The sequence below is a fragment of the Urocitellus parryii genome, chromosome 3 (assembly GCF_045843805.1).
Source record: "Urocitellus parryii isolate mUroPar1 chromosome 3, mUroPar1.hap1, whole genome shotgun sequence".
NCBI classification, from domain to species: Eukaryota; Metazoa; Chordata; class Mammalia; order Rodentia; family Sciuridae; genus Urocitellus; species Urocitellus parryii.
Window position 1 is genome coordinate 153,938,014 of NC_135533.1, and position 15,800 is coordinate 153,953,813.

Consider the following 15,800-nt stretch of genomic DNA (forward strand, 5'->3'; position numbering starts at 1 on the left):
AGACTGGCCTCGAACTTGAGTTCCTTCTTCCTCAACCTCCAGATCAGCTGAGATTACAGGCATGCATCACCATGCCATTTTGAGTTGATATTTCTGATAATTAACTCATTTTTTTTTTCTAGCAACTTATCTATTGGTAGTTGTAGCTTAGTGGAAAGAGCTTAGACTGTAGGTAATTTGGTTTCTTTACTCTAAACATGGTGTCTTCCTCCTTTCCAGCTCCTAGTGACCATGACCATGGTGATAGCATTTGTGCAGCAAGGACCTTTTTCATTGGCAGCTGGTTCTTCAGGCAGCTTGCCCATGTATTTACCACAACAGCAACATCAGTAGTGTCTTGGCCTCCTCCTCATTACTGGCTGACTCACCGTTTCACAAAGCCCAATTTTTTTTTGGGGGGGGGTACTGGGGATTGAAGTGATTAAGGGCACTTAATCACTGAGCCATATCCCCAGCCCTATTTTGTGTTTTATTTAGAGACAGGTTCTGAGTTGCTAAGCACCTCACCATTGCTGAGGCTGGCTTTGAACTCACTATCCTCCTGTCTTAGCCTCCTGAGCCACTGGGATTACCACATTGGCTACAAAGCCCAATTTTTGTGCTTTCTTACCTACTCAGTTTTTCTCTCACTCCATTGCAGTCTGACTTGGATGCTGTCCCTCGTTGGGGCAGCTTTGGTCCAATTCACCATCACCTCCTTGCTGCTGACTAAAAAGACCACTGGAATGGTGATGAGCACAGCCTTTCCCCAGGGGATTCACCTCCACTCCCCCTTCACTGTTTGGCCAGGCAGAAAGGGAGGACCTGTGAGGGGAAGGGTAAGAAGTGGGAGAGCTGTTGCCTTTTCTTTCTTTTATGGCCCTGAGGCTTTTAAAGGGGAGTGCACCCCTGGTGTAGGGAAAGGACAGTAGAAAAGTGTCTTCATTTTCTAGGCTAGAGGTGAAAGCAGAGGAGAGGTAGATGTGAAATGAAGTTCATCTTTTCTCACTTGGTCATAATTTTCTTTTTTTTATATATATATATATATATATATATATATATATATATATTTAGTTGTAGTTGAACACAATATCTTTATTTTTTTTATTTAGTTTTATGTGGTGCTGAGGATCGAATCCAGCGCCTCACATGTGAGCCCCAGCCCCAGCCCCTAGGTCATAATTTTCAAGTACGATATTAAATGCATTAAATGTTAAGTTGATAATAATCATAGCCCAGTTTTATTTTCTGGTACTAGGGATTGAACCCAGGGGTTTTACCATTGAGCTACATCCTTAGTCCTTTTTATTTATTTATTTTTAATTTTCAGGAAGCAAGTTTGTTTATTTATTTATTTTTATTATTTTTTTTGTACTGGGGATTGAACTCAGGGGCACTCAACCACTGAGCCACATCCCCAGCCCTATTTTATATTCTATTTAGAGACAGGGTCTCACTGAGTTGCTTGGTGCCTTGCCATTGCTAAGGCTGGCTTTGAACTCAGGATTCTCCTGTCTCAGCCTCCTGAGCTGCTAAGATTACAGGTGTGTGCCGCTGTGCCCAGCTCTTTATTTATTTTGAGACAGGGTCTTACTAATTTACTGAAGGTCTCACTAAGTTGCTGATACTGGCCTTGAACTTGGAATCCTCTTACCTCAGCCTCCTGAGTCATTGAGATATATAATAAAAGCTGTCTTTAAAAAACAAGAAAAATCACTCTGTGTACAACCAGAGATATGAAAAATTGTGCTCTGTATGTGTACTGTGACTTGAAATGCATTCTGCTGCCATATGTAACAAATTAGAATAAATAAATTTAAAAATTTAAAAAATAAGAAAAATCCATATTTTAAAATTATGTATTTTAATAAACATTGAAGTTTTTTGAGTATTGGACTTTGCCTATGGATTCAGACTAAGCAGAGAACCACATGCCTGAAGTAATCTTATCTTTGCTTTTCTTATTCCTGTCTGTTTTAGGCACCTTGAATACATGCCTACTTGTACATGTGTAGTTTTTTGACATGACAAGGGTCAGATTTTCCTCTGAGTGTTGTTAGTCCTTGACTTCTAATTGGAATCGCATTCAAAGTCTACCTTTAAAATGTGTACCTTAGGGCTGGGGATGTGGCTCAAGCGGTAGCGCGCTCGCCTGGCATGCGTGCGACCCGGGTTGATCCTCAGCACCACATACCAACAAAGATGTTGTGTCCGCCGAGAACTAAAAAATAAATAAAAATTCTCTCTCTCTCTCTCTCTCTCTCTCTCTCTCTCTCTCTCTCTCTCTCCTCTCTCACTCTCTCTTTAAAAAATAAAAAATAAAATAAAATGTGTACCTTAAATGCACTTTCTGAATGTGAGCTATAATTCATGATAAGAAAGATTAAAAACCTGTGTATATTGAAGAATTCAATTTAGGATCAGTCCATTGCATAATGATTTTCTTTTTTTTTTTTTTTAAAGAGAGTGAGACAGGGGGAGAGAGAGAGAGAATTTTAATATTTATTTATTTATTTTTTAGTTCTCGGCGGACACAACATCTTTGTTGGTATGTGGTGCTGAGGATCGAACCCGGGCCACGCATGCCAGGCGATCGCGCTACCGCTTGAGCCACATCCCCAGCCCATGATTTTCTTAATTAAAACATTTTTACTGGGTTTCTTTAAAAATTTTTTTTTTTTGGTGGGACACATGATTTTATCAGACTGGTGTTGGTTTTGATTTCTTTAACATTGTGTTACTCTCCCCTGTACTTCCTTTTAGGAGTTAGTTTCCCCTTGACTAATTTATTTTCCTTTGTGTTTAAATCTGTTCTTTCTCTGTCCCCTGCCTTATTTATTAAGGATATTATTTATTTATTTAATAAACAAATAAGGACACCATTTATTTATTTATTTATTTATTTTTGTGTGTGTTGTACTGGGAATTGAATTTAGGTGTACTTTGCCACTGAGCTACATACCTAGCCCATTTTATTTTTTATTTTGAGACAGAATCTAAGTTACACAGGCTGGCCTTGAACTCGCAGTCCTCCTGCTTCGGTTTCTCCATGAGCTGGGATTATAGGCACATACCCTTCTCTCCCCTGTGATTCCCACCACCAGGCCCAGTTTGGAATCTGTTCTTGATTTACAATTTTAATGATATCCCTATATTTTAGATATAGAATTTGTGAAATAAGAGATAAATGTACTTAGATTGCTTAGGTCAAAACCCTTTGTGTATTTTTAGTGTCCACTAAAATATTGATAGGCATTAAAAAGCCACAACTAATAAGCAATTTCTTCCTTTGAAATGTTTTGGTCCCTGGTTCTGAAGGTACAAATCATGAAATAGAATTTTTGGGATTCTGAAAGAAAGATACTAATCTGCCAGACCCAGTGGTGCATGCCTGTAGTTCCAAAGGCTCTGGAGGCCAGCCTCAGCAATTTAGCATGACCCTAAACAGCTCAGTGAGACTGGTCTCAAATAAAAAATAAAAAGAGTTTGGGATTTAGGCTAGTGGTATAGCGCCCCTGGGTTAAATCCCCAGTACAACAACAACAACAACAAACAAAAAAAAAAAAAAAAAAGAAAGAAAGAAAGAAAGAAAGAAAGGAAGGTAGGTAGGTTAATTTTCAGTTCATCCTCTTCATTTTATAAACAAGACTCTTAGAGTCAGGGTGATTTGCTCAAGGTTAGATGGTTCCAGACCTGGGTCTCTTGATTATCATTCTTGTGAACTCCCTACCATATATTTTTGGTATTTCTTGATATGTAATTTTCAGTGGGAAAGAACTAGAAACTAGTGTTTGTTGACATCTATGTGCCATGGTATGTAATTTAATGAAAGCAGCAAGTAAAATAATCTTTTAGTCATTCCTTGTAAAGGGTTTCTCTGACAAAGTGTCTTTTGAGTTGGTGTTTTTATTTTAATAAGGCATTAGTCATACTCGGGGCATGCACTGTGTTCTATAAATTATGATAGCTCACATTTATCTTGTCTTTACTGTGGGCTGCCACCCCACTAATAGGTTCATTATTCCATTTAATCCTCTCAGCATCCTTGTAAGGTATGTAGTGTTACCAGCCCCTATTTTATGTATGAGGAAACTGAGATTTCAGAAAGGTTAAGTAACTTGCCCTGGGGTATAGATACAGAAGTAGAATCTTCTACTTCCTTTTTATTTTAGAAGAGGATACTGAGTGGTTTGAAGTCAGCACTTGTTAGGAGGGAGGCTTATAGATTTCAAGTAAGTATGAAAGTCTCCCAAAGTTTGGAACTTTGAGCCGAATCTGACCTTATGAAATATTAACAGATAAAGGCGTCAGTTTTTTCAGAATACAAATTGCACATCTCTAAAAAGAAAAGTGGAATGTTGTTTGCTGTGCATTTTTTAAAAAGTTTTTTTAATACTTATTTTTTTAGTTGTTGTTGAACACAATACATTTATTTTTATTTAATTATTTTTACGTGGTGCTGAGGATCGAACCCAGGGCTTAGCACATGCTAGGCAAGCGTTCCACCGCTGAGCCACAACTCCAGTCCCCAAAGTTTGGTGTTTTTTTTTTTTTATGTTTATTTTTTAGGTTTAGGTGGATATAATATCTTTATTTATTTATTTTTTAGTGTGGTGCTGAGGATTGAGCCCAGGTCCTCATGCATGCTAGGCAAGCACTCTCTACCACTGAGCCACAACCACAACCCTGCTGTGCAGTTTTTTTTTTTCCCTAACATTTCTAAGTGTTTTAAAAGTTTCATAATAAAAAAGTTAGGGGGAAAAATGAAAGCAGCTTAGCAACAGTTTTTTGGACAAAGACTTCAAAGTATTAGGTTACTATGAACTCAGTGTGAACCTCTGATAGTGTCTTGAAAAGTAGACTTTTTGTGTGTGTGTGTGTGTTTGTTTTTTTAAGACTAAGGGACCCCAGTGTCTGGATTGAGGGAACTAATAGTCAAGCTATACTTTGAGTTTCCCAGACCAGATCTGTCTAGTACCTGTGCCCTGCTCCAAAGTGCCTGCCTGCTGTGTTGCTAATAGACACCCATGGTGCAGGGAACCAGGAAGAGTGGCTATGGAATTTGTAATACTGAATAGGGAGAAGGTCCCACTTAGGGAAGCACCATGACAGTCTTTAGATGCTGGGAGAACTGTGAAGCAAGAATGGTACTTTTGAGTGTAGTGAGGCAGAAAAGGAATGTTATGGGAAAGGAGGCACTTATTCTCATTTCCTTTTACCTTGCCATTTTCCATTCCATGCCCCTTCAATTTATCTGCCATAGCAACCCCAGGTTAATCTTTCGGAACTACAGATCTGACCACCCTACCTTTAATCTCTTTGTGGCTCACTGTCCTGTGTTAGATAAAGTCCAGGATCTGAATGGCCCTCTAGGCCCTTGTCCATTGGTCCTTTGTTTTGATGTATCTGTATTCTAGTCATATCCAAGTCTTTAGAGTTCTTTAGTTGAACCCATGCTTTCTCACACACTTGATGTGTACTTATATCCCTATTCCTCCAAAGGCAGAACTAGGGACTAGATCTTTCTCTGGACATTATACCCTCTCTATATATTTACCTTGTCTTTTTTGGGGGGGGCATTAATAGAATTATAAAAGATGGGGACCTATTCGGTATTTATTTAAATGTTCGATTTTTTTCTTCCAGACCGTAAGTTCCTTAAAGGAGGCACTCCCCACACTTGGTATCTGTGGGTTCTACAACCTCAGATTGAAAATATTCCCCTCCTTCAAAAATTGCATCTGTACTGAACATGTACTGGTTTTTTCCTTGTCATTGGTTTCTAAACAATATAGTATAATAACTATTTACATAGCATTTACACTGGATTTGGTATTGTAAATAATCTAGACATGATTTAAAATACAGGAGAGAATGTGTGTGTTTTTTTTGTAGTGGGGATTGAACCCAGAGGCACTTTATCCCAGATCTACATTCCCAGCCCTTTTTATTTTTTGTTTTAAGACAAGGTCTCACTAAGTTGCTTAGGACCTCGCTAAGTTGCCGAGACTGGCCTCAAACTTGCATCCTCCTGCCTCAGCCTGCCAAGCAGTACTACTTCTTTATAGGTAAGGGATTTGAGCATCTATAGATGTTGTTGTTCACAGTAGGGCCCTCGACCAATCCCCCATGAATATTGAGAGGCAGCTATCTAGTTCTAGTCAACTTTGTATGCCCATATGTTTATTTTCTTTCTGACTAGTTCCCATAGAATTGATGTTTGGGATTGGGTGCAGTGGCACATTCACTATAATTCCAGCAACCTGGGAGGCTGAGGCAGCAAGACCCTGTCTCAAACAATAAAAAGGACTGGGGATATAGCTGTTGGTAGAGCACCCGTGAGTTTAAGCTTAGTGTTGCAAAAATTACAAAAAATAAATAAGAATTGGGTTGGGGGGCTAGGATTGCAGCTCAGTGGTAAAGCGCTTGCCTAACATGCGCGAGGCACTGGGTTTAATCCTCAGCACCACATAAAAATAAATAAAATAAAGGTGTTGTGTCCAACTACAACTAAAAAAAAATTTTTAAAAAGAAAAGAATTGGGTTGGATTTGCCTTAGCACAAAATAAGTGTTGAATATTAGTAATGACTTCTAATTTTTTTTACTAGTCAGGTTTCTCTAACAGTAGATGCTTTTAAATGATTTTTTTTGTCACTGACATTGCATGTGGGTATCCTATAAGACATTTTTATATATAAGAAGTCTGTGTTTTTTGTTTTTTTTTTTTTAAGAGAGAGAGAAAATTTTTAAAAAATATTTATTTTATTTTAGTTCTCGGCGGACACAACATCTTTGTTTGTATGTGGTGCTGAGGATCGAACCCGGGCCGCACGTGTGTCAGGTGAGCGTGCTACCGCTTGAGCCACATCCCCAGCCCCTGTGTTTTGTTTTTTTTAAAAACTTTTTTTAGTTGTAGATGGACACAATACTTTTATTGTATTTATTTATTTTATGTGGTGCTGAGGATCGAACCTCAGTGCCTCACACATGCTAGGCAAGTGCTTCACCACTGAGCTACAACCCCAGCCTTGTGGTTTGATTTTTAAGATGTATTTTACTAACATATGTGAAGGCAAGAGAAGGCCCTGTTTTGTTTCCCCAGTAGGTTTTAATCATAATATCTCTTGGTAGATGGAAAGGAAACTCTGGAACTTCCTGTGTGGCTTCAGATGTGTCATTAGGGTTAGGCAGGGCTCCCGGAGCTGTAAATCCTGTCCTGAGTTGCTGGTGAGCACTAAGACATCCTGGTGAGTGTTTGGCCACCCAGACTGCAGCCTTCTAAAATGCAGGGTTAGAAGCGAAGATGGCGGAGTGAGGAGCGCCTCGGCCATTCGGCCGTTTGGCCTCTGGGCCGGGGGCGTGCAGGCCCCGGGAAGCCGACTGCGTCTGATGGACCATGTGAGGTAAGCCGAGAAGGGAGACTACGAGGGGACAAGGAGGCTGTGTCTTGCCCAGCCGTCCGGGCACCGAGTGTGCGGGAGCCTGCTGGTAACAGAGCCCTTCCAAGCTGGAATTGCCATCCTTGCCCGCCCCAGGGCAACCCACACCGCCGTCCGGAATTCTTGTCACACAGGATGAACACTTTCACACAGGATGAGAACACTGCATCTGTTTTTACATTTAGGTGCTTTTTATTCATCTCAAAATTCTGAACTCAGGATGTGGCCGGTATTTCTATGTTGTCTTCTAGAGCGGGTAGTCCTGCTTCTTTTATCCAGCCACTTTCCCTACTGAAATATGGATACCTTTCTACACATTACCTCCATGGTTTGGATTGGAAAAGATTGCTTTTCTTTTGTTCCACCTTTCAAATTCAACACAGAAAGAAGCCCTTGGGGTGCAGTTATCCTGCTGACTTCTCCCGGAAGAAAAAAAGCAATTGATGGGTCTTCTGCAATTTCCTTAATTATCAAAAAATTGTTTTGCAAGCTGAAGGCTGACGTTTAATTTGAAACAGGTGCTTAGGTCGTGGTATTTGTGAATTCTTAGCCTTTTGCTCCAAACAAGAAGACTAATAAATGGCAAGTATGGGTGACTTCAGGTTTTTTTAAAAATGTCTTCCAGTTTCGGCCCCTATTATGATAAGCACATTTGAGAACTGCAGCAGTAAATTCCAAATATTTGTTGTAATTTGAAAAGAAAAAGCTATTAAAAAGTTACATATATCTCTATATCCTGGTTCATCTTGTGACAGATTTACTGGATAGAAATGAAGGTCCAGTTTTGCAGTTAACCCTTTGGTGTGATAAAGAAGCATAAAGACAAGATATCAAGATTGATTTCATATCTGATACCTAAAGAGATTCTGTACAAATACATATTTTTACATGTGTAAATCCACATTTTTGGATGAAAGGAGGGGTTTTTCTCCTGGAGACAGAACCTGTTATTTACTTTTTCAAGTCTTGGAACATTTGCTCTTTTTAAATTTTTTCATTCTTCTACAGAAGGACCAGATTGTGTAGCAGCTAAGTGAGTGCATGCTTACATTTAGTTAAAAGAATGGTAAAAGCGAACAACCCAGTTTGAGTCCATGATGGAACCCTGTTCACCTTCCTAAGATGAGAGGTTGCTGTATTACAGTTTTATTCATCCTGTTTTGTAGAGTCATATAGCACAGTAGAGTTAGTTTTCCGTGTGGCCAAAACTGGAAGAAAAGTAGCACGAGTAGTTTTTTAGATAAGAAGGTGAGATGGACCCTATAGTATGACCTGCTTTCAACTTTGGACATAGAAGAGAAGAAAAATAATGAGAAGTTTCCATATAACTCCTTTTTCCTAAGAAAAAGAAAAATGTCTTATGTAGCACCATTTGACTTTTTTGGAATTTTACATTACATAGTTCCATTTTTTATAAAGTCACAAGTAACTCTTTTCTCAACCCAGATGGGTACTTGGATTTATTTTTCTAGGTGGTAGGTGTAATGTTGAACTGAAAAGGCTGGGACTCAGGTAAATTTCCCCAGTTGGAATTGGACTTTCTCATTACCAAGTGGGTCTATCTCAGAACCAATGTTGTCAATCCACTGGTTGTTTCATTGTAGATTTAGAAGAAATTCAGGATCTGAAAAAAAAAAAAAAAACTCAAATAAGAAAAATAGTTCCACTAAGAAAAAAAAAAAAATAAAATGCAGGGTTTATTTCTATATTGCAAGCAGTTTGTGTCTCCACCCTTGCCTAACATGCTATTGTAAATAAAAAAGTAGTATCCATAAATTAATATGGTTTTAGCTAAGAAATTTACATTTATAGCTATAACTTCATACATACTGGTTTAGACCTGACAATAAATTGTTTGCTCTATAAAAGAAAGATTTTATATTAAATAATATGGTAATAGGCCAGGCACAGTGGCATATGCCTGTGATCCCAATGGCTAGGGAGGCTCAGACAGGAGGACGCAAGTTCAAAGCCAGCCTTAGCAAGACACTAACTTACTTAGATCTTAGTGAGATCTGTCTCAAAATTGGTTTCAGTCTCAAGTATCCAAATAAAACAAAACAAAACAAATGGCAATCAGTATTTCTAATTGAAAAATTTTGGTTAAGAATACCAGTAATTCTGCTGGGGTTGTAGCGCAGTGGTAGAGCGCTTTCCTTGTGTGCGTGAGGCACTGGGTTCGATCCTCAGCACCACATAAAAATAAATGAATGGAATGGAGGTGTTGTGTCCAACTACAACAACAAAAAATAAATAAATAAAAAATAAAAATATAAAGATATTTTTTAAAAAAGAATATCAGTAATGGGCTGGGCTGTAAATCAGTGAAAGAGTAGTGTTTAACAGGCATGAGGCTCAGGTTTCAATTCTCTTTCCCCAAAATGAATCCAGTACTAACCCATAGAGTAAGTGGATAAATCTAGATGAAGCAGATTGAGCAGTATAGTTTTAGTGTTGTTAGAGTTTTTTTTATATCTTATCTAATAGTCATTGAGATCAAAGGTTGCATATTCCTAAGGAAGTAAACTTGTATGGGTACAATTGAGGCCTTATGAAGCAGCAGAGAGGGACTGGGATTTGGATTTAGTCTCCTGTCACTTCTGAATAATTGATCTAGGAGAGCTTCTTACCTGATGCTCAATTTCTTCATTTATACATTCCCACAAGAATGGGCTATTGTGAGGATTCAGTAACCTGTACTAGGTACTGTTCGGGACATGGTACCTGCTATCCTCTGCTTGGAAGAGACTTGAGGACGGCCCTAGAAAGCCTATAGCTTTCTCTCTAATTTTGAGAACACTGCATCTGTTTTTAAGTTTTTTTTTTAATTATTTGACAATTACATGTGACATATTTGATGGATTATCATAGAGTGAGATTATTCCTAGGACATGGAAACAGGATTCACAGTGTTTTTGTGAGGAAAACTGCTTTTTATTCCTTTCAGACTGTGATTTGGCTATAAACTGGAGGTGGTTGATGGTGGTTGACGGCACTCTTCAGGAAGGTTGGGGAAGGGGAATAGTAACTTTTACCATACTCCTGTTTTCAGTGTTTAGGCACTAGAAGTACTGTGAACTGTTCTGGTCCTTTGTTTCCACTCTGAAATCTCTCATATACCCAGAGGGCTCTAGGTAAGGGTCTTGCAACACCCTTTTCTTTTTGGGGGGCTACCAGGGATTGGACTCAGGGACACTCAGCCACAGAGCCACATCTCCAGCCCTATTTTGTATTTTATTTAGAGACATGGTCTCATTGAGTTGATTAGCACTTTGCTTTTGCTTAGGTTGGCTTTGAACTTGCAATCCTCCTGCCTCAGCCTCCCGAGCCATGGAGATTACAGGCGTGCGCCACCGTGTAGAGTGGGGACCTAGTGTATACTCATGAATCTGTTTTTTGAATCCTTGCTCTTAATAGGGGTCATTTTGGACATTTGGGATAGCATTTTCGATTGTCTTAATAGTTGATGGATGCTGTTGAGCATTTAATAGGTAAGGAGCATAGAATTCTAGTCTCAATACAATGATAATTCTGCAAAAAGGAGCTTTCCTTGTGCTCTCTACTGCTTTATAATATCTTGCTAAATAATTTACATAGACAGAAAAAAAACCTGCTAATGACTAAGCCTAAATTCTAACTCTATTTTACATAAAGCATTTTTTTAAAAAAAATACATTTTTATATTAATGAAATTTTTAGGGAATGGAATTAATTACTACAGACATAGAGGAGAAATTCCTTTGTTTTGTTTGTATATTTACCAAATAAGTCGGGGTTCTCCTGAGAAACAGAACCAATAGGAAATGGATCCCTGTAATCCCAGCTACTTGGGAGACTGAGGCAGGAAGATCACAAGTTCAAGGTCAGCCTGGGCAACTTAGCAAGATCCTGTCTCAAAATAAAATTTAAAAAATGGACTGGGGATGTAGCAGCTCAGTGGTAGAGTACTTGTCTAGGAAGTACAAGGCCCTGTGTTTAATCCCTAATTAAGAAAATAAACAAAAAGTATGTGTGTGTGTATGTATGTGTGTGTGTGTGTGTGTATGTGTGTGTGTGTATGTATGTGTGTGTGTATGTATGTGTGTATGTATGTATATATATACATATATGTATATATATATGATATTTATTTTAAGGAATTGGCTCATGTCATGACAGAGAATAAAGAAAGTCCCAAGATCTGCAGTTGACAAACTAGAGACCTAGGAGAATTGATGGTGGTGTTCTAGTTTGGGTTCCCAGACCTAAGAACCAGGGGACCTAATGGTATAAGTTTTAATCTGAAAGCTGACAGAACCTTATTCAGCCTTTCTGTGCTATGCTGGTCTTCGGTTGATTGGGTCCTCTAACCCCACATTAGGGAGGTTAATCTGTTTTATCCCATCAACCCATTAAAGTATTAATTTCATCCAATGATACATTCACAGACATACCCAGAATAGTGTTTGACCAAATGGCTGGGCATTCTTTGGCTTAGTCTAATTGACATAACAATTATCACATTAAAGTGGGTCATCTTTTTAGAAAAATATTGATGGCATTCATGATGATAGTGTGGTATCTGAGTTACTACTACCACATGCCCAAATCAAGATTATTTATAGCTGCCAAATTCACAATGATTCAGTTTAGAGCTATAGATTTCTGACTCTTTTATTCTTAGTATATAGCCTTCTCTGAAAATCTACATATTGAAATTCATATGATTTGGGAGGATGAGGCAAGAGGATTGCAAGTTCAAAGCCAGACTCAGCAATTTAGTGAGACCCTAAGCAGCTTAGCAAGACCCTGTCTCAAAATAAAAAGAATAGAGATGGGCTAGGATGGTGTTCAGTGGTTCAGCATCTTTAGGTTAAATTCCTGGTATACACACACACACACACACACACACACACACACACACACACACAAATTATTTTTGTTATGAATTTTATTTTTAGTTTCTTTGTTCTATAGATATATTTAAAAATATGTATTTAATAGGTTGTCTCTGAATTTTGTCAGGATAGTAAAGGTGTGTTTTACATGATTTTTTTATTGCTTGATTGACTGATCATGATACTAGGGAATGAACGTAGAGGTGCTTTGGCACTAAGCTATACCCCCAATCCTTTTTGAGACAAGGTCTCATTGAGTTACTGAGACTGGCCTTGAACTTGTGATTCTTCCAAGTTGCTGGGATTATAGTTGCTGGCATGTACCACCTGACATTATATAGTTATTAAAGAAGGGGGATTTTGAGTCAGATGCAGGTGAATACCACTGGTCTAAAATACCTCAAGCTGTCAGCCTTCTAGAATAGTCTACATCTCAGTATCTTTGACTTTTCTACTGTGCTTTTTGTTTCATCTAAGATCTTGCAAAACCATAGTCCTCCTCATAGAGTGTTTTATAGTGTTGGGATTTATTTTCCAGAAATCCTTGTTCAGTGTTATTTATTAGTTTTCTTCTTAATTACAGCTTTATTAAGATATATTTCATTTGTCAACAGTTTACTTGTTTAAATTGTAAAATTTTAGTGTTTTTTAGTTTATTCACAGAGTTATATAACTATTGCCACAATCTAATTTTAGGACTTTGTGTCATCCCCCAAAAGAAATCTTATATTCATTAGCAGTCAGTTTCTGTTTCCCTACCCCTAACCCCTGGCAGTTGTTAATCTACTTTTAATTGTATGTGTTTGCCTATTCTAAATAATTGATATAAATTGAATTATAAAATATGTGATCCCTTACATCTGGCTTTTGTCTAGTATGTTTTCAAGATTCATCTGTGTTGTAACATGTATTTGTACTTCATTCCTTTTTATTGCCCAATAATATTCTATTGGCATGGAATAGGAATTAGATGGATTCATTACATTTTGTTTGTGGCCATTGGGTGGATATACTTTGTTTTGCTTATTTATAAGTTGATGGACACTTGGAATTAAAGCAAAGTTATTTAGTATGCAGAAAGCATGTAAATATATGTGTCTAATTAAGTAACAAATATATGCCAATAATTAAAAAATAATTTAAATGTTAACAAGGAGTTCTATTGTAGTTTATTTGGGAGAATTCAGGGGAGACTGTTTGGGTTGTTTCCATTTTGGAGCTATGATAAATAATGTCCCTGTGACCATTTGTGCATAAGTGTTTTTTAGTGTGTGTGCATAAGTTTTTGAGTGGACAAATATTTTCATTTTTCATGGTGTACATTTAGGAGTAGAGTTGTTGAGGTCATATGGTAGCTGCCATTTGACGAAATGCCATACTGTTTTCCAAAGCCGAAATGCCATTCTCATTCCCACCAGCAGTGTATAGGGATTCTAGTTACTGTATGTACTTTCTAAAATTTGTTAGTGTTTATCTTTTTGATTATAACCATTCTGGTGAGTGTGAAGTGGTAGTTAAGTTTTAATTTTGGGACAGTGACAGCAGCAGGAAAGGCACTCTGTAGTATTGTTCAATGTGGTAGCCACCAACTGCATGCAACTTTAAATTTAAATTAAGAAAGTTTTAAAATTCAGTCCCTCAGTTACACTAGTCACTTTTTAGAATGCTTAGTTGCCATTAAGTGTCCCCTAGTGGCTACCCTGTTAGTACAGTTAGATACTTAAAATATTATCATTATCGAAGTGAGTTCTGTTAGATAATGTTGGTCTAGAAAATGTTAGTTTTACAGGGCTGAAAGAGTAGTCACAGAATGGTAGAGAATCTGACAGGTGTAGTAGAAAGGAATGCAGCATGGAATTTGGAGGAAAGAAGGAAATTTCTAAGAACCATATATAAGGCAAAGAAAGATGTAGGAGAAGCTTAAGAGTGGGTAGTTGAAGGAAAAGTTTTTAGAAATTGATTTGACTTTCTTTTTTTAAGTATTTTTTAGTTGTCAATGGACCTTTATTTTTTATTTATGGTGGTGAGAATCGAACCCAGTGCATCATGCATGCTAGGCAAGCGCGCTACCACTGAGCCACAACCCTACTTGATTTGACTTTTCTACAGTATCTTGAGTTAGTGAGTAGATCCAGTCTATGTAATTTTATTTTATGGGTAAAAAAAACACAAATTGTTGGTTGGCAGGGATCAATATAACTGCATTATACCTCTTGTGGGAAACTCCTTGAATCTATTTTAGCCATTAATTTTTAGTATTGTCTGGGAACATGTAGGACATAGATGTAGACTGCCCTTACGCTGGGCATATTATTCAAATGGAAAAGGAGAGAGAGAGCAAAAGAGTTGGTTAAGAGTGGATACGTTGGGCTGGGGTTGTGGCTCAGCAGTAGAGTGTTCGCCTAGCATGTGTGAGGCGCTGGGTTCAATCCTCAGCACCACATAAAAATAAATAAATAAAATAAAGGTATTGTATCCAACTACAACTAAAAAAATATTTTAAAAAATATCAAAGAGTGGATAAGTTGTGAGGCTGGGGTTGTGGCTCAGTGGTAGAGTGCTTGCCTAGGCAGTTGGGGAAGAGCTAAAGAAGAGTCTCTGAGGTTTTGCTGTGTTTTGGTGCATTCTTTTTGCTCCAAAGCCTTATGTCAAGGGTTGAACAGAGGCTCCTTGACCCTGTCTTTCCGTTCTGGCCACCGTCCCTGTTGTGTTGTGTCATGTCAAGCCAGGTAAACCTAGGGCATTGGAGCACAGTATAGGTAAAACATTCAGTAAGGCTATTGAAATGAGCCTTTTCTTTTCCAAAGTGTTGCTCTGTTTGAGTGTTCATAAAACAGACCAACCTTTTTTTTGTGCTCAATATGGTTTCTTAGAGTCATCATGGTACATGAAATCACCTCATGTTCAAAATAGTCTTTCATTTTGTTAATTATATTACCCTGTCTAAAATGATCCAGGCAAGGTATTTTTCATAATGTGATGTTATTATACAGACTGTTCTTCTAGCTCAGTTAACAAATGTGTATTAAAGGACTTAAATTTGGCTTTAGTTCCGTGTGCTCCCTGTGTTATTCCAAGTCCTCTTAGCTGTGATCATTTATATACCACTTATGTGGAAGAATTGTTATCATATGCCATACAGATAATAATTGAACCAATAATTGAGGCTTTGATAAAGAATTTCTGTGCTGCCTCTTAATAAAAAAGGTATGCTGGAGAATGTATTTAGATTCTGAATGTTGGGATTTCTGGGATATTCTGCTGGCTGATATGGGAATATCACAACAAATATCTGAAATTAGAATTTTGCTGGATAATTTGAAAAGTATGATCACTCCCACAGAATAGCTAATTCCCAAATGCCAAGATGATTATTGCTAGGCTGGGATTATGTCTAAGTGGTAGAGCGCTTGCCTCATATGGGTAAGACACTGGGTTCTAATCCCAGCAATTCATATAAATAAATGAATAAAATAAAGGTTCATCAACTAAAAAAAATTTAAA

At 37.8% G+C, this 15,800-nt stretch overlaps 1 protein-coding gene across 3 annotated transcripts in view; it reads left to right on the forward strand.

The window, feature by feature from the left end:
* Positions 1 to 15,800, forward strand: part of Specc1l (sperm antigen with calponin homology and coiled-coil domains 1 like) — a 138,026-nt gene that overhangs the window by 19,032 nt on the left and 103,194 nt on the right. The window contains exon 2 of one of the 3 annotated variants that reach the window (XM_077796143.1): positions 6,752 to 6,821. The exons of the other annotated variants lie outside the window; for them this stretch is intronic. The gene's annotated coding sequence lies outside the window, so the exon portion shown is untranslated. The remainder of the gene's footprint in view (positions 1 to 6,751; positions 6,822 to 15,800) is intronic. 3 annotated transcript variants of the gene reach the window in all.